The sequence below is a fragment of the Dermacentor andersoni genome, chromosome 6 (genome assembly GCF_023375885.2).
Source record: "Dermacentor andersoni chromosome 6, qqDerAnde1_hic_scaffold, whole genome shotgun sequence".
In the NCBI taxonomy this organism is placed as follows: Eukaryota; Metazoa; Arthropoda; class Arachnida; order Ixodida; family Ixodidae; genus Dermacentor; species Dermacentor andersoni.
In genome coordinates, this window is record NC_092819.1 from 15,025,293 (window position 1) to 15,049,554 (window position 24,262).

A 24,262-nucleotide genomic window follows, 5' to 3' on the forward strand; every position below is an offset into this window, starting at 1 on the left:
AAGCAGAAGCTCTGCGGTGATGACAGGAGACGTAATCGTGGCGCCTTTTCTGTCAGGAGGAGTTGGAGTAGTGTCGTTCATAGCTGTGTTTAAAAAAAAAAGTTTAATGTCCTGGGTCACCACTTGTTGGGAGCTCGGTTTAGCGGAGGCAAGTAATACACGTTTTGACAGGTTGAGAATGAAGAGTAGACTGGCTTTATTCCACAGTAAGACAGATTTGCCGAATAGCAGTGGTGGCGCCCCTGTTGGGCGTCCACTTCGCATCCTAAGAAAGAGCAGAGGGCAATGGCCCCCACTTGGGGGCCAGGCGAGGTAACTGAATTTCACAGAAGCGAGGGTCATATCACATTGACAGATGGTCACTTAAGTATATGATTGTTTCCCGTTCTTCGTTTGAATATTGAGGCACATTTTTCTGTTTTCCGCACGTACGCGAAAGGGTGGCATTGTTGCTTTAGAGGCAGGCTCCATTTCAGTTCATACCGCAACAGGCGGACGCTAAAATACGACAGCAAAAGCACATCTTTTCCACGCCTCGCCCATCCATGTTCCGGCGCTTTCTGCAGTCCTTCGGAGGCTGAAAATAGTGTGGCGTGTGTTTTGCGGGGAACCATAGCGCTTCTTGTGCTATGAAAAGCAGAGTACGCGAAGGCAACGTGAGTAAGGATAATTTATTTAGGGCATAGGCAACTAAGCTTCACGACGTCTAATGGAATGGAATGGAACGGAAAAGCTTTATTGTAGAAGTTGATGGGCACATTGGTCAATTTTAAGGGAGATGAAGAAGAAGGAAAAAAATTAAACATATCTCGTCGCAAGGGTGCCTGCTGTGCGGGCCAAATCCGACAGTGACTACTGGAGCTGAGTAGCGTTGCCTCGCGGCTGGCGCAAATCTAACGTTCGTGTGACGGCACAGTAGCGCGGTGCCCGAGATGCCTCCAGACCACGACACTGACGAAATAAGTTTCATGACAAGCACCTGTATTGCAGGCCCCGGATGTTTTTATGATGGTATCTGTGATGATCTGTAAAATAGTGCTCATCTCCCTCTCCTGCTGCTGTATTTTACTGTGGGGACTTGGATGTGTTTTCCATTTCGCCAGAATTTCTGTGAACACCGCACCAGCTCTCGTCTTCTAAAGTTACTTGCGCTGTACACGTCAGTCGCTTGTGGCGTGGGTGGAGGTTATGAGGAAGCTTTAGCTCGGGGCCAATTACGATTGCTCTATTCAAACACTTGCAAAATCGTGAAATGATTTGGTGAGACAACCGCTGGACGAATTTAAATGAAATTTGTTGCAATTGAAAGAAATAGTTGCATTCTATTGATTCCAGATAGAAGAATTTTGATTTAGAACCTTTAATCCATTACGAAAATGTAAAAATTAATGGAAGAACGACGTTTACTAATTCGTAACTCTGCGCGAGAAAGATATATCTTAGTTCTAGATTAAGTGAACTTGTAAAAGCAGGTCAATCGGATAAATCCGATATATAAGTTTACAGCTTACGCGAAATTGTTGCAATGTTTACGAGGTTCTTGGAAAAGTCCTACTCACAAATTTGTGGTATACTTAGGAGATATTGATAATACATCAGTTGTGTCCGTTTCAGATTTATTAGGTGCAGTTGACAGTCATGGTATCCGTTGTCAATGTTAAGTTACAGAGCTGTAAACTTGATAGTTGAGCTATTGAAGTTCTGAAGTCTTTAATCATCTTTAACAACATTGACAGCGTAATTAAAAGAACCTGCCTGAACCGTGTTTAGATTTTAACTTTCTTATTTTAAGTTCAACACACCTCATCAAAATTCGTACAGTAGTTGCCGAGAAAAACGATGTGTCAGATTCCATGAATTGAGATTGGAGCTCCTGAGCTAAAGCTTCCACTTAACTTAAGTAAATGCAAAGATAGCTCTCTCTTTTTTTAAAACTCTTCTGGCTTGCTTTTTGAGAAATTGGGCGATCTAAGTGAATTGAACAAGCGTACGGCGCGCGTGCCTTAAATTACCTTTTTCTTCTTTGAGCTTTCGGGTCGTTTTCTACGGATTGGCTAGGCGAGACTTGTGGTCTAGTGGGGCCCGCGGAAGACAGAGGAGAAAGACAAATCAAACGCTTAGAAAAAGGTCCGCGTGTGATTAACGGTGCTGCGAAGGACTGAAAGGCCTCAGGTTGAACAGCGCGAATAAGACACTTGCAAAATGTCGAAATGATGATTTGGTGAGACAACCGCTGGACAAACTTGAATGAAATTTGTTACATTTGAAAGGAACTGTTGCATTCTAGTGACTCTAGAAAGCAGAATTTTGATTTAGAACCTCAAATTCATTACGAAAATTTAAAAAGAAATGGAAGAATGACGTTTACAAATTTATAACTACCAATACCACAGACAAGCGCTGGCAGCGCTTGTCTGTGGTATTTGTTACCTCGTGTCCTGTTCTTATTCGCGCTGTTCAACCTCAGTTCTAAATATGAACCAACGTTACCAGCCGTCATCAAGATCTGACTGAAAGGCGTTCAGAAAGCATTTCGGCTAAAGAAGACAACACATAGAAGCCATTGGTCTAGGCGATTCGCACGCATATGCTTTCTTTTTCATTCTTCTTTTTTAACACGCAGAGGTGGCGGACATGTCAAGTATCTGATTCTTGTGCCAACAAGATGTGTTTGTGGCGTGACACCCTAGAGAGATCTTGTTTTCATCAGACCAGTGACATTTCCGAACATTGCAAATAATTTCGCAGCGTATATTTACCTTGGCTGTTCAAATTTCCAGCGTCTTTATTGCGCACTTAAGATCTCAGAGAATGGAGTAGTTTACGCATCCCACGTCGACCAAGATTGGGTGGACGCACATCGAATGAACGAAAACAGAAATCTAGTAGGCTAAAGGCTTACACTTGTGCTGAACTTTCTTCGTTGCAGTTTTATTTTCCGCAATATTGAAATATCTCGGAAGACAAATAAAGCTGGGAAAAATATTTTCATTCGATGCCGCACACACTGAAGAATATATCCGTTGATATACACATAGATGCCTCACCTCGCATGCTTCCCACCTCTCAGAGGTTGAACTAACTTCGTGTTGCGTTCCTGTACTCTTTACACAGAGCCAGCCGCCACCGCAGCCGCGGACTTGATCCAAACTATCACATTACAGACGCAACCTCATCGCTAACCAACACAACCTATAATGTCACTGAGATGCGTTTCTTTCAACACTTGCCTAATTTCCTCCCAATGTCTTCTCCACTGTGAACGCACCGCTATTAAGAACAGTGAAAGCCTAGAGGCAACGAATCACGCTATGTTTGGGCGGCTTGTGCAGCATAGGTCGGTGCCGAACTGCACTCGAGGCGCCTTTTGGCGCACCATTTGCGATTATTTCTTGCCTCCGCCTTAAGGCGCTCTTCACTGCTATTACAGGGAGCCACATATTTACCGTGTTCCATATAAAGACTCGCTAGAAGCACTCAGTGCGCGGCACTTAAGTGTGTTTTGGGGAAGGTGAGAGGAGGGAGCGGGAGCGCGATGCTTTATGCCCATGAAAACATTCCTACTTCGGAACGCTCGGGCACTCTCGCAGCGTTATTGCGCAAAATACGTTTCGTGTAGCACTGCTTTTGTGTAGCACAGTTCTTTTGCTCAGGTTTGGCACTATTTAAAGTCCTAAGCATGTTCTAGTACTTAAGAAGGTGAGATAGTGTACAGTACCTGCCGTTTGGTCGTCAGCTGTGCATTAAAAATCTGGGCCTGTGTTCAGAAAAGTCAATTATACGCTACAATTGTTTTTAATAGGAAAGGTAATCCGATCATGATGTTGGGTATATCACTGGCGAAGGTGGCCGGCCAATGTTGAATATCACTTGTGCATGAGAAGCTTTGTGAATTTGGCTCCTGAAAACTTATCTTATTAAGGTTGAGAACGAGCGGCGACAGCAACTTGCATGAAATGAAACAGCTTAAAATTGGCAGAATAATGATGCGAAGATTCTTAAAATGGACGACGTTTCATGAAACGGAAATCTGGCACCCACTTGACCAGTTTCTGACCATTTTTTTTCAATTTCGAAATATATTGTCATACTGCAAGATATTCCTGAACATATCCCATAGGTAGTATAGATTTTTAAGGTGGAGGGAGTGGTATTCGATAATAGGGCTGATAAACGTTCTGGCCCGTTTTAGGCTTAGTTGACTAAGCCGTAACGGCAAGGTTCGCCATTACGTAAAAAGCTGAGCTTTTAGCAGCACGTCAAAAAATAGACATGTATTCTACCAGCAGCTGCTTCCAACAACACTTCACAAGCACGCGCGCATGCACGTACGAGCGCACGAACGTGTGTTTGCGTGCATGCGCAAAAAGAACTTGCTGCAACAATCTGGCATCGTACCCCGATGAATGTTAGCGTCTGCGCAATCATAATAGATTCAGTTTGAAGTCAGCGCTCGTCCTGTCTGTTCTTTTTCTCTGCCCTCGTTCATCGGCGCTTAAGAGATAGTATAGTTTATTCACAAACGGACCACGTTATTAATTCGCATTCTAAAGCAACTTAAGTTAGGGATCTTTGTTAACATCTTTCGACAAACACGACAAGACATGAGAAAATATTTTGAAATCTATGATACCGCAATAAAGTACCTGGCGCTCTGTTTCGGGCTCAAAATCAAGAAAGGACAATATAAGCCTTCATTTGCTTTGCTAATAGCTGACATAACACGGCCATAAGACGGCCATATAACACGAAAGCAACAAAACTAATTAACATTCCTTAGCGCTTTTGTCGGAATCTGCTCAAACGTCCTGCGAGGACGCAACTAACAATACTGACAGGGATGTCAGAATTTTGTTTTATTTCTCAGGGGAGCTAATATTTTGAAATACCTATTGCATTTTACATTTTTCGGTTTAATTTAGGCAGATCAAAGTTTCCATGATTAAAACAAAGGCAATGCTAAACCTGCACAAGGAAGTAAAACTATAAGTGCTTCTGCGTGGGGCTGTTCACCTAGATTATTACCGGTGAGCGAGGTCAAAAATTGCAATAACAGGGGGACCACTGAAGGCACATGCTTTCACGGGGCAGACTTCAGCAAGCGAAATTATGTGCTTGAAAAAAAAATATTGATAAGTTTTTTTCACAGCCATATTCATGGCCGACCGCCCAGAGTGGGTTGCGCCGTTTCACTAGAGAAAAAGAATAAGAATTGTTATCTTCGTCACAGATGCGCCGGCACGCCAGAATGCCTCTACAGGTGTTGCACTCCATATCGGCCTGTACTGAAGGCCTTTCCGATGCATATTTTTATAGGCAACAATGAAAATATAAAATTTGACCTCATAATGCGGCCAGGTGAGCACACTAACGACAACTTTTGCTGAGAAAATGTGCGCAAACATTGGATTTTCACTGTTTGCAGTTGCTGTCCGACAGTTTCGCATTTCTTGTAACTTTCGTTCTTCTGAACGAAAGCCACAGAACAAGTATTCTCTGATGAGAAAATATTCGGATTGCAAGATGTAGAAAAATCGTATTTTCTCTGCACATATGTTGCCCTAAGGTTCCTAAATTTCAGAGAGAATGAAGAAACTGAAATTTATTTCGTTGTTAAAACATGGCAAGAGAATTGTGCGGCCATTTGTTTTTGATATCTGTGGTCAAGAGATTTCGAATACCTAATGCTCGGCCGTTAAATATGGAGGAGTCCGCACAGGTCTACAGGAGAGCCTTCTTTGTATCTTTCGGATCACAGCCAGCAGTTCCCATTTCATCTTCCAAATAACGTGAGTTGGAGGCTGCGTTTATTTGCGCTTTTGCGTTGTTGGCAGCACATTTCACTCTCTGTGTTCGTTTCCTTTTCGTACACGCCCCGGAACGCCTAACAGTGGTACTTCTTTTTTGTTTGCGGAAGCTTTTGGTGAGTGTATTTCCTCTTCTGTATTGTTCATTCTTCGCGTCTTCAAAGGTCAGCAACCGAAAGGAAATTTGAGCATGACTTGTTGCGCCGAAATGCAGGTATCGCCCACCTATGGTTGATTTTACTTTGCCATATACGCTGTCCTGTGTCTGCTTTCCGCGGTGTCTCCTATCTGCTCTCGAGGTGTGTTTCATTTCATCGGCGTGCTCCGAGGAACTCTTTTCAAGTGTGCCGGACCATTTCGAAATGGGCACGAACGCCGGCAGAGGTTTTTGTAGGGCCTGAGGCTCGTTTGCATAAGAGAAAACTTGGACGGTGGAAAGGATTCTCGGCCACGATGTTAAATAAATTAAAGCTTGCCTCGCATTTTTATGTAAGCTTTCTGCGCACACAATTTGTTTTATTTGGCGTATATAGTATATAGTTTTCGTCTTCATTTTATTCATCCGCAAAGCTTCAGTTGCTGCTTCCTGGTGAATTTTAGAGAACTAATTAATTTCTCAAGAAAAATATTATTGGGCCTGGGAAACCTTCTTTTTCTTTTAGATACACGGTTTCTTTCTTTCTATTTTGACCATGTGAGGAATTTATATCATCAGTGGGCTTTTTCCCCTGAAGCGTTTTCGCTTTATTACTTAGAATTCATTTCAACTTTGGAGCCTTGCTTAGGCAAGTACACGTAAAGGATGGCGCGTAATGCTCGTGCAAGAAAGTCCGTGTGTAATGGCGGATGAAGGGTCAGAGGAAGTCAGTGAGTTTGTGCACGTGCGCATCGATAGCGTGAAAGTTGGAGTTGGAAAACAGAGAAGTCGAAAACAACTGCAATAAAATTCAACGGTCGACCTCACTAAATTGCAAATTTCAACTTAAACGAAAATTTCGAATAAATGTATTCGTTTCTCAGGGACCAGAAAATAATCTGACATTTAACTTCAACTAAGCTTTATTACACACCTTGAAACTGCATTTCGCAATAGCCTGAAAAAAAGTGAAAAAGAAAGACTCTACGCAGTCAGCATGAAACGCACGTCTTCAAAGCAACGCATTCGTTCATCTCGACTAAAAGCAAAAGTTGCCTGCTGTGGAGCCTCAGCAGAAATGGCTTTGTGAGGCTGAACACGAAGACCACGCGTTAGAATTTTATTTGTGGCATGCACGCTTTTTTTTTTAAAGTAAACTTTGTCTACTCTCGTGTTTCGCGTGGTTGCTGCTGCACGTTCGGTCAGTATCTCCGCGGATATATCTGTAAAAATAAATAAATAAATAAATAAATAAATAAGTAAATAAATAAATAAATAAATAAATAAAAGTACAGAGAGGCCCACATGTACAACAAGTCTGGACCATCCAGCCAGATTAATATTTTCAGACTGCTAACGTCATCCACGTGTCACTCGATTAAAATCTAAAGCTAAGATTCCTAAATTAGAAGGTCACTTCAGAACAGACTGGCTTTGCCTTTTTCACAAAGTGTATCATGCCCTCATTCCAGGCATTTTTGTCAAACCAGCATGCCGTCTTTCCAGCCGTAGTACCATAATGCTGGTTATACTCACCACATCCATAAATAACGGCCCATCTTCATTCGTTCTTTACACAAACAGCCATCGATTCGAATAATCTTCCCGTCTCGGCCTTGCTCAGGCTGACTATGCGCATCTTACTAGTGCCATTGAATAACATCTCGCCTGATAACGTCATCTACTTATAGTATCTGTAGCCTTTTCTTTACGATGTTTCTGTCGACGCCTTGCTGTGTTTCTGAGCACGTGTTGATGGGCGAGTTGGTTATACATGATTATAACGAAGGCGCCTTCGCTCGGTTTGTTATTTGGCGCCTTCGTTGTAATCATGCTGTGTTTATCAAACTCTGTGCTTTTGTTTTCCTTATCAAGCTTGTTACCGTCTCTTTCTAACAGCATTGAACTTACTACTTATGAATTTCTATAACTAATAAATTTTGGCCTCTATATTGTTAATTCTTACATTTGTATTTGCCGATGTTTATGTTTTATTGTATTCCTCCTTTTATATATTACCTGCGCTTGCTGCAGTAGGTTCTACACTTCTTGAAATTTGCGCACTCGCCATTCCTGCATATAAAACTCATAAAGAGGTTATTTGAGGCCTTGTAAATAATTAAGTAACAATAAAAAATTTACGAGCGCTTTGGGTGCGAAACGCTTTGAATACTTTTCTATCCATCTGCCCAACTAGCTGTCTCGAAAGACGTATGGTCACAAGCGGGAATGAATTCGCACATCCGGCAACAATCAACTACATTACCACCAGCCGCCAGTTCTTTGGCTGTTTGCAGCCCTGCACTCTCTTAAGCTGAAATACACAAGCACCAATCAGTTTCTCTGGCACTGTGCTCCCTGTCCTTCGTATTTTCTTGCTCCTAATTAAATATGTTTCACGCAGCTGCTATATACGGCTTAAGAAGTGTCGAATATAAAAACATCCTGCAGTTCTGTAAGTTTAAGCCCTCGCGGTTTTCTATAGACCCTCACGGCTCATTTTTGACCTTTTGCGCACTGAATTATTTCTTCAGGCAGAGATTTCTTTTGCTTGGCATATTTAGTGTGAAAAGAAGTTCTGAGAAGCATGATACAAAAAGGAAAATTTTAATTTGACAACTGTTAGTAAACTTACGAATATGGTGTTAAATGAGACCGCCAGGGCTCAAAGGTGGTGAATCAACGCGTGACGGATTCTTTAGAAAACGTACAGCTTTCTTATATATTGTATTGCATCGGCTGAAAAAGTTGGATTTCATTTCCGTCAAACCTTATGTTGGCTCTTGTAAAGTTCAAATAAAGAATCATAACTGGGCCAGATAAAAAAGAACCTTATCACAGGTGCGGAGAGCTCTTACACGAAGTCACAGTGCGCGCTGAATTTTAGGTATACGTGGGTCAAGCTCCGCAAAGTGATCTTTAATTTTTTTTTTCATATAGTTAACAGATCGGGCAAACGAGTTCAATGAGTCTTCTTCGATTTTATTGCTGCATAATGTACATATACCTCAATGTTCTATAGGGTATTATCGTATCTCCAGCTAAATAAAAGCCCCGAACAAGTAAATATACCGAAAAACAACAAAAGTGCTCACTATGCTTCTAGAAATCACGTCAGGAATCATATGAAAGCAAATGAATTGACTACTCCCAATCTCAATTTTACAACAACTGAGCCCTGGCAACGTCCATTTCGCACACCGCAAAACAAGCTATTATATTATGTGTCACAAAAGTCACTTTGCTCGTAATGTCTTTCTTGAGCAGCCATTAACATTCTTTTCTTTTACAATAAAGTTATGAAGCCAGATGCCCAAGTAGTTTGCGCTGACGACGTCCTAAAGTAAAATAAGTCTTCCTGGTAGTATTTATTTTCTTAGTTTGATTTTGCACAGGACAATGATTATGTTGCACTATTCGACCTAGCCTTTTCGCAATTGCGTCAAGAATATGCTTGCTTCAAGACGAAAGCATAAGTTTTTCTGCTTATCTTGTATTAAGAATTGTGTGGGAATTTTTCTGTAATGTCATTTGACACCGCCAGAGCTGCAAGTTTCTTTGTATTTCTTTTATTTCTACAATACTGCGAAGCCTCAACGGTTCAAGCAGGACACGTTCCAAGAGTATATGATCTGTTCTGCGCAGCTAGATAACCTATCCTTCACTAATTATCTTCATTATTGAAATACCGATAACGCCAATCGGGCTATACAGTATTTGGGCTGAAATAACCTAACTTTTCGCTTTTTAGTGTTCTTTGCCTTTGGCCGGCTGCCTTTGCTAACAATATGTCCGGCATCAGCAATGGCTGAAATTTTCTCTTGTGAACAGTTCTAATGTAACAGCTTTTCGTGAACACCGGCCCTTGTTCCCAGACGGTGTTTCACGTCACCTTAGTGCTAGCACAAGGGCACCTTATGGTATCGTTTTGCGGATATATATATATAATCCAGCAGCATTGCTGCCTTCAGGTAACATGTGTGGGTTTATAGACTGGTTGTCATCGCACAAAAAGGACACGTACTACGTGATGCCTGTCGTAGATTGGATATCGACATCCACTGCCATGGCCGTGAGTGGCGGCACTGACACTCTCGGTGCTGACGCTCTTAAACATAAATACCCCAGAAAGTGTACGAAAAAAAAATGACTGTGGCTTAGCTAAGGTTAATCCGAGGATGCGAAGCATACCAGCCTTTATTTTAGTTGTTGAACCACTGTTTAGCCTGGTGAACTGCTGTTGCTTGGCTATATTTGGTTCGGCTAGACGAAGAAACAACTCATGCAGGCGAGCGCACGAGCTGAGACCCGGCTATGTAGCTACGCGGCCGCAAGCGAGCGCACGAGTTGAGCCTCCGCTTTTGCAGCTGTTATGACGTCATATGGTAGCTGCGCGGCCGCGCGCGGCGCAGCAAGGAAGAGCGTGGTTGTGCGGTGTTGTGACGGAGACGTCTCAACGCTGCCGCCACTGTTGCGAAGGAGGATCCAAGGCGACGGTGATTAAACGAAACATTTATATGCAGTATGTACAAGGGCGTTACATGAACGGCCCAGAGGCCGGGGCACAATGGACTCGCACTAAAGCGTGCGGTGAGAAACGGGAGCACGCCTCTGCTTGCTGTCGTCGTCGTCGTCCCGTGGTTCGGGCTTTTATAACCACAGGAGTCGATGCAGTTGCCATCGGCTCGAACCTCCAATCAGGACCCACCACGGGTTGCTGTGCGAATTTCGACGAATGGACGAGAGGCACCTGCATCAGGCGATCCCGGTGAAGTGGTTCAACGGCGCCGCTCCGGCGGCGCCACCGGATGTAAACCGAACACGACCCGCCGTCGGGCCGGGCGAATTCGTTCGGCGCCCGGCTTCAGCCGCATGCCGGCAAAGCGAACCTTTGTTGGGAGCTCTAGCACAACAGCGGCTAGTATGCTTCGTATGCTAGTATTCAATGAGGAACTTAAAATAATTCCCTCCCTGTGCTGTCCTTCTTGTCACTGTTTGTTGGCTTCTCATGATATATATATATATATATATATATATATATATATATATATATATATATATATATATATATATATATATATATAGCGGTATATATATATATATACCGCTAAGAGACCGGCCAGCTACTTTAGGTGCAGAAGAGATAACAGTAGGGCAAGTCTGTAGACAATCGGTGCTTGAAAGTCAGCGACACCGCTATGACGGACAACTGGCTTCTTGAGATCCCAGAACTCGACCTCGCAGAGATTGACTCTCAACGCAGCTGTCCAGGTGCTCCTCCGTTCTCCAAGCAGGTGGCAAAAAAAATCTTTACGATGTGTCGCTGAGGAAGTCAGTGGCTCCAGGAGCGGTGTAGGTGCCTGCGGGTTGGCGACAGCCTACGCTCCGATGGTGCCCTTCTGGCCATGGCGGCGCCGGGAGCCTCAGCAGCGTGTTGGAGGCATCAACCGTGCCGGAGCCGATGACGTCAACGGGAGAGGTGAGCTTTTCATTGCCAGCCAGAGTTGCAGCTCGCTCCACTGAGGTCGTTCCGCAGGTCGGAGAGGCAGTAGCCGCTACCTGCTGTGGAACGGGCGCCAGTGTGGGGCTCAGCGTTGAATTCATGCCGCAATGATGAAGGTGTATATACAGATCTGTACGTATATTATTCGCAGTTATTCGGAAGGTTAAGAAACACGTTATAATGTATGTCGTTAGGAAATACTCGGGGCAAGTTAAATATCCGCTGAAGTGCGCAGCTAGCATAGACGCTGGCACTAGATCTCTGCAAATGTTGTCAGAGCAAAATACACGCACGTGCCGCTGTTCTAGGTGTAGTTGCTTCTTCCACTACGCCAAAGCACACGTGCCTAATGAATGTGCTTGTTTGCGAACATGCTTGTACCTCCTGTCGTCCCTTAGTTTCCCGTTGCCTAGGAACATAAAAGCCTGAAAGGTTTTTCCTGCTTGCTGTCGGCGCTTGCTGCCGTTTTGCCTGGGGCCACAACGTCGTCGAGTCTCGGTTGTGATACATGGTCGATCACGTTGTCTACTTGCCTATGACGTTACTCGTGTTGTTACTTCCCTGTGCTCTTCCACTGTGCACTTTCTCATCTATTACTTGCACGGTGGCGCCATGCTGTTGCATTGAGCGGCAGCTGTGTGACCGGTTAGCCAAATACGTACTGGCATTCGAAATTGGAAGACGTTTTGGCGGCGTGAAAGATATATAGATGCATGGGGTTTCGCCGTCGCAAAGCATACATTTTGCTATAACGGACGTCGTAGTGCGGCGATCCAGATTATTTTGAGCACTTGGGATTCTCACTCAAGCACACCAAAAACTTCTTTTTTTTTGCATTTTGTTTGCAAGGGAACGCAGAAACCTGACCCGGGAATCGAATCCCGCTATGCCCATGGCGAGGGCTTCGTTGGCGAAAAACTAACTATTCTGAATACTAAATCCAGGTGAGCGAGGGTCCTTACTCTGTTAGCCATGACACATTGAGGTACACTTGTTTCTTGGCCGGTTGACTGCTATTAAGGTCAGGTACTAAGCGTAGTCTGTGGGGTTTAATGGATGTTTCACTACACATTACATGGTTTTGAGTTCGGCTCCCTCCGGCGGCCGCTTGTCTTTCATCCCTTTTCATTTGCTTTTTTCTCTGGTAACGTGATATCGCTAAATTCAAATTTTGCATATTTCTTAAATATATTTTAACTGAACAATTTACAATAAATATTTTACTACTTTTCCATATGATTTCTGAACTACTTCCACAGAATTATCTTAGTTTTGTGTATAGTTATAAATATTTCTGTGTTCCTAGTGAGAAAATTTCTTCCAGAGCCGAAATATTGTCTTCAAGAAACATTTCATTAATCGCCTCCGCATAAAACGTTTCAAGTTAAAGTGTCTCTTCTGTCAGGAAGTATGCTATGTGAATTCTGAACGTATGGTCCTACGGTAGCGGAATGTCATGCAGGATTCGCACTGTGAGGTATATTCAATATATATGTAAGATAAGCTTTCACTGAATTGAGAGTCAGCAAATCGCAACATAAGCGAATGCGTTCGCAGAGATTACTGAAGTCTGAAGTAGTAGTTTACGTAATTTTTTCCCATTCAGTTTTCTGTGCAGCAGTGACTCCATAGGGGAAAAATAAAAATAGAAGAAAGAATTGTGTATCTCAGTTCATGAATTACTTTCGTTCCTATTGAAATAAAAACATAATAGCAAACGGGAACTTTCCTGCTCTCACCGCGAATGACTGATGGTCGAACTAATTAAGTGCACTTCAATAACCTCGACATGTTAATATATAACCAAAATAGAAAAACTATGCAGCTTGAGCTTTATGGAAGAACAGGTGATTGATGAGAAATGTTTTAGATTATCTGCCGGTAATACCGGTGAGCCCTCGGCATATAACTACACTCGGTAGCTGTATTCAGTGCTTTCTTGCTCTAATAAAAGTAAACATGCAAAGGCCACACAGAAACCCGTGCAAATGTACGGACGGCAGCCATGCTTCTGCACAAGAAGTCAATAGATGCACTAAGTGGGACAATTAGTTTCTCTAGTTAAGTTATAAGCTAGTTTCTCAAAGCATTCTTTCTCTTTCTCCTTTTTTTCTTCTTCTAATTTTTTTACTTCGGGAACCGAGTGCACATTCGGTCAGTAATAGACTAAAATTCGAAAACGCGACGTCTGTCACAGTTAACGTGCTGAAAAGCAGCTTTGAAAGCAAAAAAAAAAAAAAAAAAAAAGTCGATCTCGGCCATACTCCTACGTGACAAATTGCACGTAATTATTTATTAGTAATTTTACGTGAAGCGGCTTGAAGATGGCTCAAATGGGCTCACTTGCTGAAACTGATGTAATAAAAACATGTAGCATTCTCACTTATATCTTTGTAACCTTAGTACCCACGCTTTGATGCCATTCTGTCTAACAGAAAGGAGGCATTACTCGACCGTGCATGTGTCGCGTGTGCAGATGGCGCCGTTGTTGCGCCACAAATGACGTAATAGGAGCTAAATCTAGCCTCACGTACGGCGTTTAAGAAAGGCGTTGCTCAGCAGTACGTTTGTCCCCCAAAGCGTGAAAGTCACATTTGAGAGAGAGAGCTATGCCATAATAGGTATAATTTATCAAACACAAACGAGTGTTCATCAGCAGTTTTAAGGCCTACAAATGTACAATATGTTGCAAAAACTTCACACTTGCTGGGCTATCAATAAATCCGTTGGTTCCAAACAACACTGGTCCCTAACGTCACATTGCAATTACAGTTGGGCGTCTCTATACCTTCTCTCTCCCTTCTGTCTCTTCCCCCAGAGCAGGGTAGCCAACCAGACTCTTGACTGTTTAACATGCCTGCCTTCCTTATATCCCTCTCTCTCTCTACAGTCGGACACCGACTGCCTTCTAGATATACTGGCATGCACTGGCCTTCTGGGTACTAACATGCCTGCCTTCTGGGTATACGATTTTTGGCCAGTTCATTTGACAAGGAGCAGCCTGCGAACTTCCTCCCCGCAGTGTGCGTAACAAGCGATAGCAGCTTGTTACGCGAACCAGCTGCATACCTTCCAACCAATGCATTCTGCACCCCAGCAATTCTATGACGTATATGAAAAAACGAGGCTATATAATGATAAGGGCTTGTTGTATGTGAACCATTCTTTACGAAATGTAGGCACCGGTGGCGATTCTAAAATAGAACAAGAAAGAAGAAAAACGGAACGTGTACGTGTGGAAAAGTGGCGGCGTCGAATTATTGAATTCTCAAAGATTTCAAGAGCCGTACACAATGTAATAGCGACAAGATAGTATCTGAGACCGTGCACATATTCCATATGAGGCTGGGCATGGCAACGCACCAGGTGTTTCAGAGAAGGCTTTATTATTCGCTAGAGCGAATATCAGAATCTCATTTATATATTCGCTACCGAGCGAAATAGATTAGTAAAATTCGGTAATACCGATTTACTCAGCGACATTCGAGCGCATCTTTTATTTACTTAACTGAACTCAGCCATTTCGATTTCGATTAGCATTCTTTAGGAACTTAACTAACATTGGAGCAAGTATCTAACCTTTTTCATGCAGTCACCAAACTTGTCCACTATATTGGACCACTAAGTAAGTGCTGGCTTCTGTCTTGCCGAGCAGACAACCTAGGCCACGGGGTGTGTGTGCCCGAATAAATACCTTGCAGGTAGCTGCAGATCTCCACTAACCAGCCTGGAACATGCTGGCTTGGGGCGCACACATCAATCTCCATCCTACTGGAAGCCTTTCTACCTATTCACGCGATGAATAAATGGACTAGGAAAAATGGCATTACCCCCCCCCCCCCCAAAGTAAAGGGGAAGCCTATATAGAGCCAAGTAAAATGTTGAAACAGCCATGTCCACGGAGTTCTCTGGAAAATGCAGGTTGGAGTCAGCCTCCAGAGTCTGTGCAGGAGTCCGTTTCACAGGGGACACTGATCATGTGAAGGAAATTTACAAAAAACTAAAAATGGGTTGGAGGGCATACGGCTGGAATTACCAAATTCTGATTGGGAGCTTGCGGCTGTTATTGAAAAGAAAAGTCTATAATAATTACATTTTACGCGTGCTAACCGGTGGAGCAGAAATAGCGAAGAAAAGGAGCTCGAGAACAAGTCAAGGACCGCGCAAGGACACAGAATGAAAAATGTTAGGCGTAACATTAGGAGACAGGAAGAGAGCAAACGTCGGTAAGCGATATTCTAGTTGACAACAAAAGAAAAAAAATTCACCGTCAATTCCGATGCTCTCTAATGAGAAATTTGAGCGCAGCTCTGCACGTGTTTTCATTTCGCGACATATTGAGGCAAAGAATTTGAGAGAGACATGTAGCACAGTCGGTAGCCGTCGAAAGTTATAGTTTAATCGCTGGCACCACTTGGCTTCCAGAAAGTAATGCGCAATTCGCGTCACGTGCACAATCAGATTACAAAACAATCGCAGACCATTACAATTGAAACAAGCGCGAACGAGATCAAACCAAGCAAACCAATCAAGCGCGAGCTGACGATAGGTCAATATCTATCGTCAGCTCCCTAGTCGTATCCGGCTGAGACCAGATACGACTATGCATCGGGCGGTCGGGCGGGTCTGCATGAAACCAGTTTTCCGCGCGCACGTCGCTGAAGGCGCCGCAGTCATTGGTGTCCACCGTGCGCGGCTCACGCCTTTCATCTTTCGCTGTTTTACTCGTTCGCTCGGTTGTACGCCGCCACCACCGCCGACACTCGCCGCAGGAACGGGCCATTAAGAGCTAAGCTCTAAAGATAGAGCTGAACAGGCCATTTAATGGGTAGGGCAGGTAAGCAATGGACCATGGGAGTTACAGAATAGTGTCAAAGGAATGAAGTCGAGGATGGCAGAAAATTAGATGTGGTGAGGAAATCAGTGCAAGACAGGGGTAATCGAAAATGGCTGGCAGAGTCCTTCGTCCTGCAATTGACAAAAACTAAAGTTGATGATGGTGAACCTGTTTTGATGGAAATTACTCTTACTGTTGTTGTTATTCCTATAATTATGTAAAACCACGATTTGATTATGAGGCGTGTGTTAATGATCTTCACTACTTCCACAATGTGCCCTCTAAATTTCCGCACAGCCACATCACCGTGTGACGTGTCACGGATGCGTAGGTTAAGAGGGATTTCAAGCGTGTCTTACGATTCAGTGGCACTAAGCACCGTCATGCTGGCCGGTAGATTGAATTGTAAAAACGTAGGCCGCAATAACGGCCTAGCTGGCCAAATTAAGCTACTGGTCGATGAAACAACGCCGGTTGCTGTGTCGTTCCGGTAGCCGAGCGGATGGAGCGTTTAGCTCGTACACATAAGGGCGATAGTTCGAACTGAGGAACCTCCATCATTGAACGCTAACACTGGGATGCACAGTTCGAGCCTCGGCACCCCCTTTGCTCTTATTTTTTTTTTCAGCGATGCAAGCACCACGATTTAAACCACCGTCTTTACTGCAGTTACTAGCTTAACACTTCATCCACTCAGCTATCGGAATGGCACCGACACCGCCGTTGCTTCATCGACCGGTAGCTTGGCCAGCTAGCCCGTTATCGCGGCCTACGTTCTCGCAGTTTAATTTGCCAGCGAGATAGGGCAGGCGGTATTCCCGCGCTGGCCAAAGCGCGCCGACCACCACTCCGGCTGCGCTTTGGCGCTGGACTGTAGACCGTCCATTTTGCCGCCGCGAAGCGTAACTACGTCGCGGTTGTCGCAAACCCGCGTTCCGCGCCTCTAGTACCGCCTAATCGTTATACACGCTTTCATTTAATTTCAATCTGGACATCAACAACCCAGTTTGGAAGCGCTGTGACGTGCTGCGATGTGCGTTGATAAGACGCTGTTCAATTGCTCTGTCAAAATGAGACCTGGGTCTGCTCATAAATGGAATTCAGTTAGTTGCCCTCGCCGGTTGACTGGCGAAATTCTGTTGCATCTCGATGCTGACAGAACACTCATCTACACCGCAACGCGAGTACCAATGTGCTATATTCTAGGTAGTGAACAGAGGCTTTGTATGTGACAATAACACTGTTAATGAAGTAAACGAAGTGACACTATCGACACGCACGGCGTTAATTCACGGCATGTTTACTTCAAAACTCGTACGCGAAGCATTCTTACGCGAGGCAAAGCATTTCACTGGGCATGCCAAAGAACACACACACACAAATGAAATTAAGAGGAGGCTCTGCCGATAGCTTAACTAAACCTTCCCAGCTTTTGGTTTATAGTCTATATACGTGGGACCATGTCACAGTGACGACGAAAATACGATGCGGAAGTAATTTTGCATCATCAGGAAAAAGGTCATCGCATTCATTATTAATGGAACAAGAGCTGCCGGAGATCAGAAGCACATCGCAAATAGGCACGTCAAAATCACGCTTGTAGGGAAATCAAGACAGTTTCAGAACCTTTTAGCGGTGACTTATAAATTCTGAACATCGTCTGTACAATCAAATGGCAGTAGCTGCACGAGAGAAGAAAATCTCAATAGCGCACAGCTGTTCGTTCCAAGAGAAAAATAGGATGGAGCACCCGAGAAAAGTACGCAACCAAACTATAAGACAGCACGGAAGTACACACGATATAACCTTTAGTGACTAGCCCTTCGCTCTCAGCCGCAATTGCTGAGCTACAGAAAATGCCAATGGCACATGCGCCTCTTCTGGCTAAACAATCAATACGCAGGTGCCAGTTGAGAGGCGCCTCATCCAGAGCTGTTTAATGGACTCTACCTGTGATATGTCTCCAAGATGTATTGTGAATATTGCAGCAGAAGTCACGTGCAACTTTAGGCTTCATTGTCTGTTTATGAGGCCGCTGGTTGCTCAAGTTTTCAAATACTTACAGAGTTTGCTGTTCAAAGCACCCACAACATTGATGCCAACAATATTGGGGAGTATCTAACCCTGTAATGCCCACACATAGTTCTACATGAAAGAATATACACATAATTTATTCACCTTTGTTTCTCGCCATGGAGAGCACATCGGTACTAAGAACAATAAAATGTTGGAGTAAAGATATGCAGCCCTATTGCTAGTAATTGGATTCATAAGCTATTCACAACTGACGCTCGGCTCCTGCCTATTAATCGACTACTTGAGTTTCACGGGCGCAAATTAGAATTTCGAAATTTCGAACGGTGGATTATACAGAAGGCGCACTTTGATTACAGCCCCAAAGGGGTCCTGAATCACCTTGGTGATCTCATAAAAAAAAACACAGTACGCGAGTAGCATACACATGCTATGAACATTTAAGCCAAATTTTGCACTCGCGCGCGGCGCGTCGTTTCCCGTCCTTTAAAGGGACACTAAAGTGAAAAATGATTTCTTCTGCATCAGTAAATTACAGTTCTACAACACCAAAAACACCACTCTCACAACGATAAGACGTTTGGTAAGCCAGAAAAAGCGCAAGAACGAAATACGGGTGGCGACGCCTACTTAAGTTCCCGCACCTGGGGGCTGTGACGTATTGGATTTTGATGGCATCTTCTAGGGCCTACTAATTATATATAGCGGTAAAGATTGACTACAGTGTGTTCTAAAGGAACCAAATATTCAACATGGCAAGTTTCGAAACCTTTATTCAGCCAACGCGGCCCAAATGCGAAAACGTACTTTGGAATCCTTGACGTCACGTTGACGTAGCGGCGCTGGAGTTTCGGCGCGAAATTCAAATACTTATACTTGGACCTTCATTTTCTCGTTTAATAATCAAACAATTCTTTAATGACTGGCTGCAGGGTTCTCAAACAATGCTTCATTAGTCTAAACTGATTGATTGTTTCGCTTTAGTGTCCCTTTAAGCTATGCAACCCACCTACCACCATCCACTCTTTGTCTGTCCTCTTCTTTAACCAACTCGATAACGAGTTAAGCCCCCGCCCTATATGTGCTCTGTTTTGATGACCCCCCGCCCAACTTTCCTTAGGCTATGCGAAATATGCCAACACTTATAGTTAGTTCGACTTGTGGCACGTGACGTGTGAGTCGTCGTGCACGTCAACAGCGTTACACGTCGTCATCGTCGTCGTCTTCTGGCCTTATGGCGAGCGCTGTTTCCAGTCTTGCTTTTCTTTTTGTGTGTGCGTGACCACGCGTTTGCTGGAATTGTGGGCAGTGGTGCCAATGGCCACTTCGTGGTGACGATAAACGCGGCCAATGCGACGCAGGTTCGAGGCCTGACGTTCGAGCTACGCTGCTCCAGCATAGGTCAGCAGCTGCTCGGTGGTCCATGCACGAAGTTGTTCCTCATCGAGGAAATGTCGCTCGAAGTCCGTGGTAGGGAGATCCTCGCCATCATAACCAATTCCGGAGCGCACGCTGCTCTGGAACTGTAAAAAAATAAAAAGAAAATTTCAGAGGGCTGGCAACACCCTCAGTCAGAAATAAATGCTTGTTGCGTGTTTGACTTAGTTTTCAGGATTTCGTATACTGTTCCATACACAGTGGGGGCTAGGACAGCGGGAAGACAAAATTTGCGGGCCCCGATTCCTAGCACCGCTTACGTAGCCCAGACCGGAGCATCTAAACTAACTGTAGTCCACATTATTTATTTATTTATTTATTTATTTATTTATTTATTTGTTCACAGTACATTACAGGCTCCTCATCGATCATAGTGTAAGGGGGGTTTTACATGAATAATTTCGCAGCATATACATCAATCTACGTTGCTAAGTGGCTATTGCGTCGGGCTGCTAAGCGCGGGGTGGCAGGTTGAAATCCCGGCGACGGCGGACGCATTTCTATGGGGGCGAAATGCGAAAGCACCCGTGTACTTAGATTTAGGTGCAAATTAAAGAACCCCAGCTGGACCAAATTATTTCGGAGTCCCCCCCTACGGCATGCCTCAATATCACATCGTGATTTTGGCACGTAAAACCCCATAATTTAAAATAAAGGACATCAGTCTCCATTCCATTCGAAATGTTTCCGCCTGTTCACGCGATGAATAAATATATTGCGAAAACTGGCATTTCTGCAGAAAAAAGATAAGCCTGTAGCCGAGCTAAACGTTGAAACAGCCATCTCTCTTGACTTCTCTCGAAAACGATGGTTTGTGCATATGCATCAATCTCCACCCTATCGGAAGTGCTTCCGCCTAATCACACAATGAAAAAAATGATTGCGAAAATCGCATTTCGGGAAAAAAAGGTAACCCTATAGCCCAGTAAAATGTAGAAACAGCCATGTCTACTCGTTCCTCTAGCAAGTGCTCGTTAGTGGCACACACATCACTACCCGACCTATTGGATGTGTTTCCGCCTATTCACGCGATGAATAAATGGTTTGCGAAAATTGGCATTTCGGAAAAGAGGTAAGCCTATAGTTCAGTAAATTGTCGAAACAGCCATGCGTTCACAGCCTACTCATTCCTCTAGCAAGTGCTGGCTAGTGGCACACACATCACTCTCCGACCTATTGGACTTTCTGCCTATTCACGCGATGAATAAATGGTTGGCGAAAATTGGCATTTCGGAAAAAAAGGTTAGCCTATAGTTCAGTAAATTGTCGAAACAGCTATGCCTTCACACTCTACTGATTCCTCTAGCAAGTGATGGTTAGTGACACACACATCACTATCTGAACTATTGGACGTGTTTCCGCCTATTCACGCGATGAATAAATTGTTTGCGAAAATTGGCCTTTCGGAAAGAAAAGGTAAGCCTATAGTTCAGTAAATTGTCGAAACAGCCATGCCTTCACAGCCTACACATTCCTCTAGCAAGTACTGGTTAGTGGCACACACATCACTCTCCGACCTATTGGACGTGTTTCCGCCTATTCACGCGATGAATAAATGGTTTGCGAAAATTGGCATTTCGGAAAAAAAAGGTAAGCCTATAGTTCAGTAAATTGTCGAAACAGCCTTGCCTTCACAGCCCACTCATTCCTCTAGCAAGTGATGGCTAGTGACACACGCATCACTCTCTGAACTATTGCACGTGTTTCCGCCTATTCACGCGATGAATAACTTGTTTGCGAAAATTGGCCTTTCGGAAAGAAAAGGTAAGCCTATAGTTCAGTAAATTGTCGAAACAGCCATGCCTTCACAGCCTACACATTCCTCTAGCAAGTGCTAGTTAGTGGCACACACATCACTCTCCGACCTATTGGACGTGTTTCCGCCTATTCACGCGATGAATAAATGGTTTGCGAAAATTGGCCTTGCGGAAAAAAAAGAGGTAAGCCTGTAGTAAATTGTCGGAACAGCCATGCCATCACAGCCAACTCATTCCTCTAGCAAGTGCTGGTTAGTGGTACACACATCACTCTCCGGCCTACTGGACGTGTTTCCGTCTATTCACGCGATGAACAAATATGGTTTGCGAAAATTGTCATTTCGGAAATAAAGGTAAGCCTATAGTTCAGTAAATTGTCAAAACAGCCATGCCTTTACAGCCTACTCATTTCTCTAGCAAGTGCTGGTTAGTGGCACACACATCACTCTCTGACCTATTGGACGTGTTTCCGTCAATTCACGCGATGAATAAATCGTTTGCGAAAATTGGCCTTTCGGAAAAAAAAGGTAAGCCTATAGTTCAGTAAATTGTCGAAACAGCCATGCCTTCACAGCCTACTCATTTCTCTAGCAAGTGCTGGTTAGTGGAACACACATCACTCTCTGACCTATTGGACGTGTTTCCGCCTATTCACGCGATGAATAGATGGTTTGCGAAAATTGGCCTTCCGGAAAAAAAAGGTAAGCCTATAGTTCAGTAAATTGTCGAAACAGCCATGCCTTCACAGCCTACTCATTCCTCTAGCAAGTGCTGGTTAGTGGCCCACACATAATTCTCCGACCTATTGGACGTGTTTCCGCCTATTCACGCGATGAATAAATGGTTTGCGAAAATTGGCCTTTCGGAAAAAAGAGGTAAGCCTATAGTTCAATAAATTGTCGAAACAGCCATGCCTTCACAGCCTACACATTCCTCTAGCAAGTGCTGGTTAGTGGCACACACATCACTCTCTGACCTATTGGACGTGTTTCCGCCTATTCACGCGATGAATAAATGGTTTGCTAAAATTGGCATTTCGGAAAAAGATGTAAGCCTATAATTCAGTAAATTGTCGAAAGCCATCCCTTCACAGCTTACTCATATCTCTACCAAGTGCTGGTTAGTGGCACACACATCATTCTCCGACGTATTGGACGTGTTTCCACCTATTCACGCGATGAATAAATGGTTTGCTAAAATTGGCATTTCGGAAAAAGATGTAAGCCTATAATTCAGTAAATTGTCGAAACAGCCATGTCTTCACAGCCTACTCATTTCTCAAGCAAGTGCTGGTTAGTGGCACGCACATCACTCTCCGACCTATTGGACGTGTTTCCGCCTATTCACGCGATGAGTAAATGGTTTGCTAAAATTGTCATTGCGGAAAAAAAAGGTAAGCCTACAGTTCAGTAAATTGTCGAAACAGCCATGCCTTCACAGCCTACTCATTTCTCTAGCAAGTGCTGGTTAGTGGCATATACATCACTCTCCGACCTATTGGATGTGTTTCCGCCTATTCACGCGATGAATAAATGGTTTGCGAAAATTGGCCTTTCGGAAATAAAAGGTAAGCCTATAGTTCAGTAAATTGTCCGAACAGCCATGCCTTCACAGCCTACTCATTTCTCTAACAAGTGCTGGTTAGTGGCACACACATCACTGTCTGACCTACAGGACGTGTTTCCGCCTATTTTACGCGATGAAGAAATGGTTTGCAAAAATTGGCGTTTCGGAAAAAAAAGGTAAGCATATAGTTCAGTAAATTGTCGAAACAGCCATGCCTTCACAGCCTACTCATTTCTCTAGCAAGTGCTGGTTAGTGGCATATACATCACTCTCCGACCTATTGGATGTGTTTCCGCCTATTCACGCGATGAATAAATGGTTTGCGAAAATTTGCCTTTCGGAAATAAAAGGTAAGCCTATAGTTCAGTAAATTGTCCGAACAGCCATGCCTTCACAGCCTACTCATTTCTCTAACAAGTGCTGGTTAGTGGCACACACATCACTCTCTGACCTACAGGACGTGTTTCCGCCTATTCACGCGATGAAGAAATGGTTTGCAAAAATTGGCCTTGCGGAAAGAAAAAGGTAAGCATATAGTTCAGTCAATTGTCGAAACAGCCATGCCTTCACAGCATACTCATTTCTCTAGCAAGTGCTGGTTAGTGGCATGCAGATCACTGTCCGACCTATTGGACGCATTACCGCTTATTCACGCGATGAATAAATGGTTTGCGAAAATTGGCATTTCAAAAAAAATAGGTAAGCCTATGGTTCAGTAAACTGTCGAAACAGCCATGCCTTCACAGTCTACTCATTCCTCTACCAAGTGCTGGTTAGTGGCACACACATCATTCTCCGACGTATTGGACGTGTTTCCGCCTATTCACGCGATGAACAAATGGTTTGCTAAAATTGGCATTTCGGAAAAAGATGTAAGCCTATAATTCAGTAAATTGTCGAAAGCCATCCCTTCACAGCTTACTCATATCTCTAGCAAGTGCTGGTTAGTGGCATATACATCACTCTCCGAACTATTGGACGTGTTTCCGCCTATTCACGCGATGAATAAATGGTTTGCGAAAATTTGCCTTTCGGAAATAAAAGGTAAGCCTATAGTTCAGTAAATTGTCCGAACAGCCATGCCTTCACAGCCTACTCATTTCTCTAACAAGTGCTTGTTAGCGGCACACACATCACTCTCTGACCTACAGGACGTGTTTCCGCCTATTCACGCGATGAAGAAAT

The 24,262-nt window shown here is 43.9% G+C and overlaps 1 long non-coding RNA gene across 3 annotated transcripts in view; it reads left to right on the forward strand.

Moving 5' to 3' along the window:
* LOC129382240 (uncharacterized) overlaps positions 1-19,917 on the forward strand; it is a 97,697-nt gene extending 77,780 nt beyond the window's left edge. For 2 of the 3 annotated variants that reach the window (XR_008610336.2, XR_008610337.2), the window contains exons 3-4: positions 11,207-11,422; positions 19,679-19,917. This is a non-coding gene — a long non-coding RNA (uncharacterized lncRNA). Of the gene's footprint in view, positions 1-11,206; positions 11,423-11,479; positions 11,579-12,295; positions 12,391-19,678 lie in introns of all 3 variants that reach the window. The other variant, XR_008610338.2, reaches the window with a different exon arrangement.
* Positions 19,918-24,262: the final 4,345 nt, after the last annotated feature.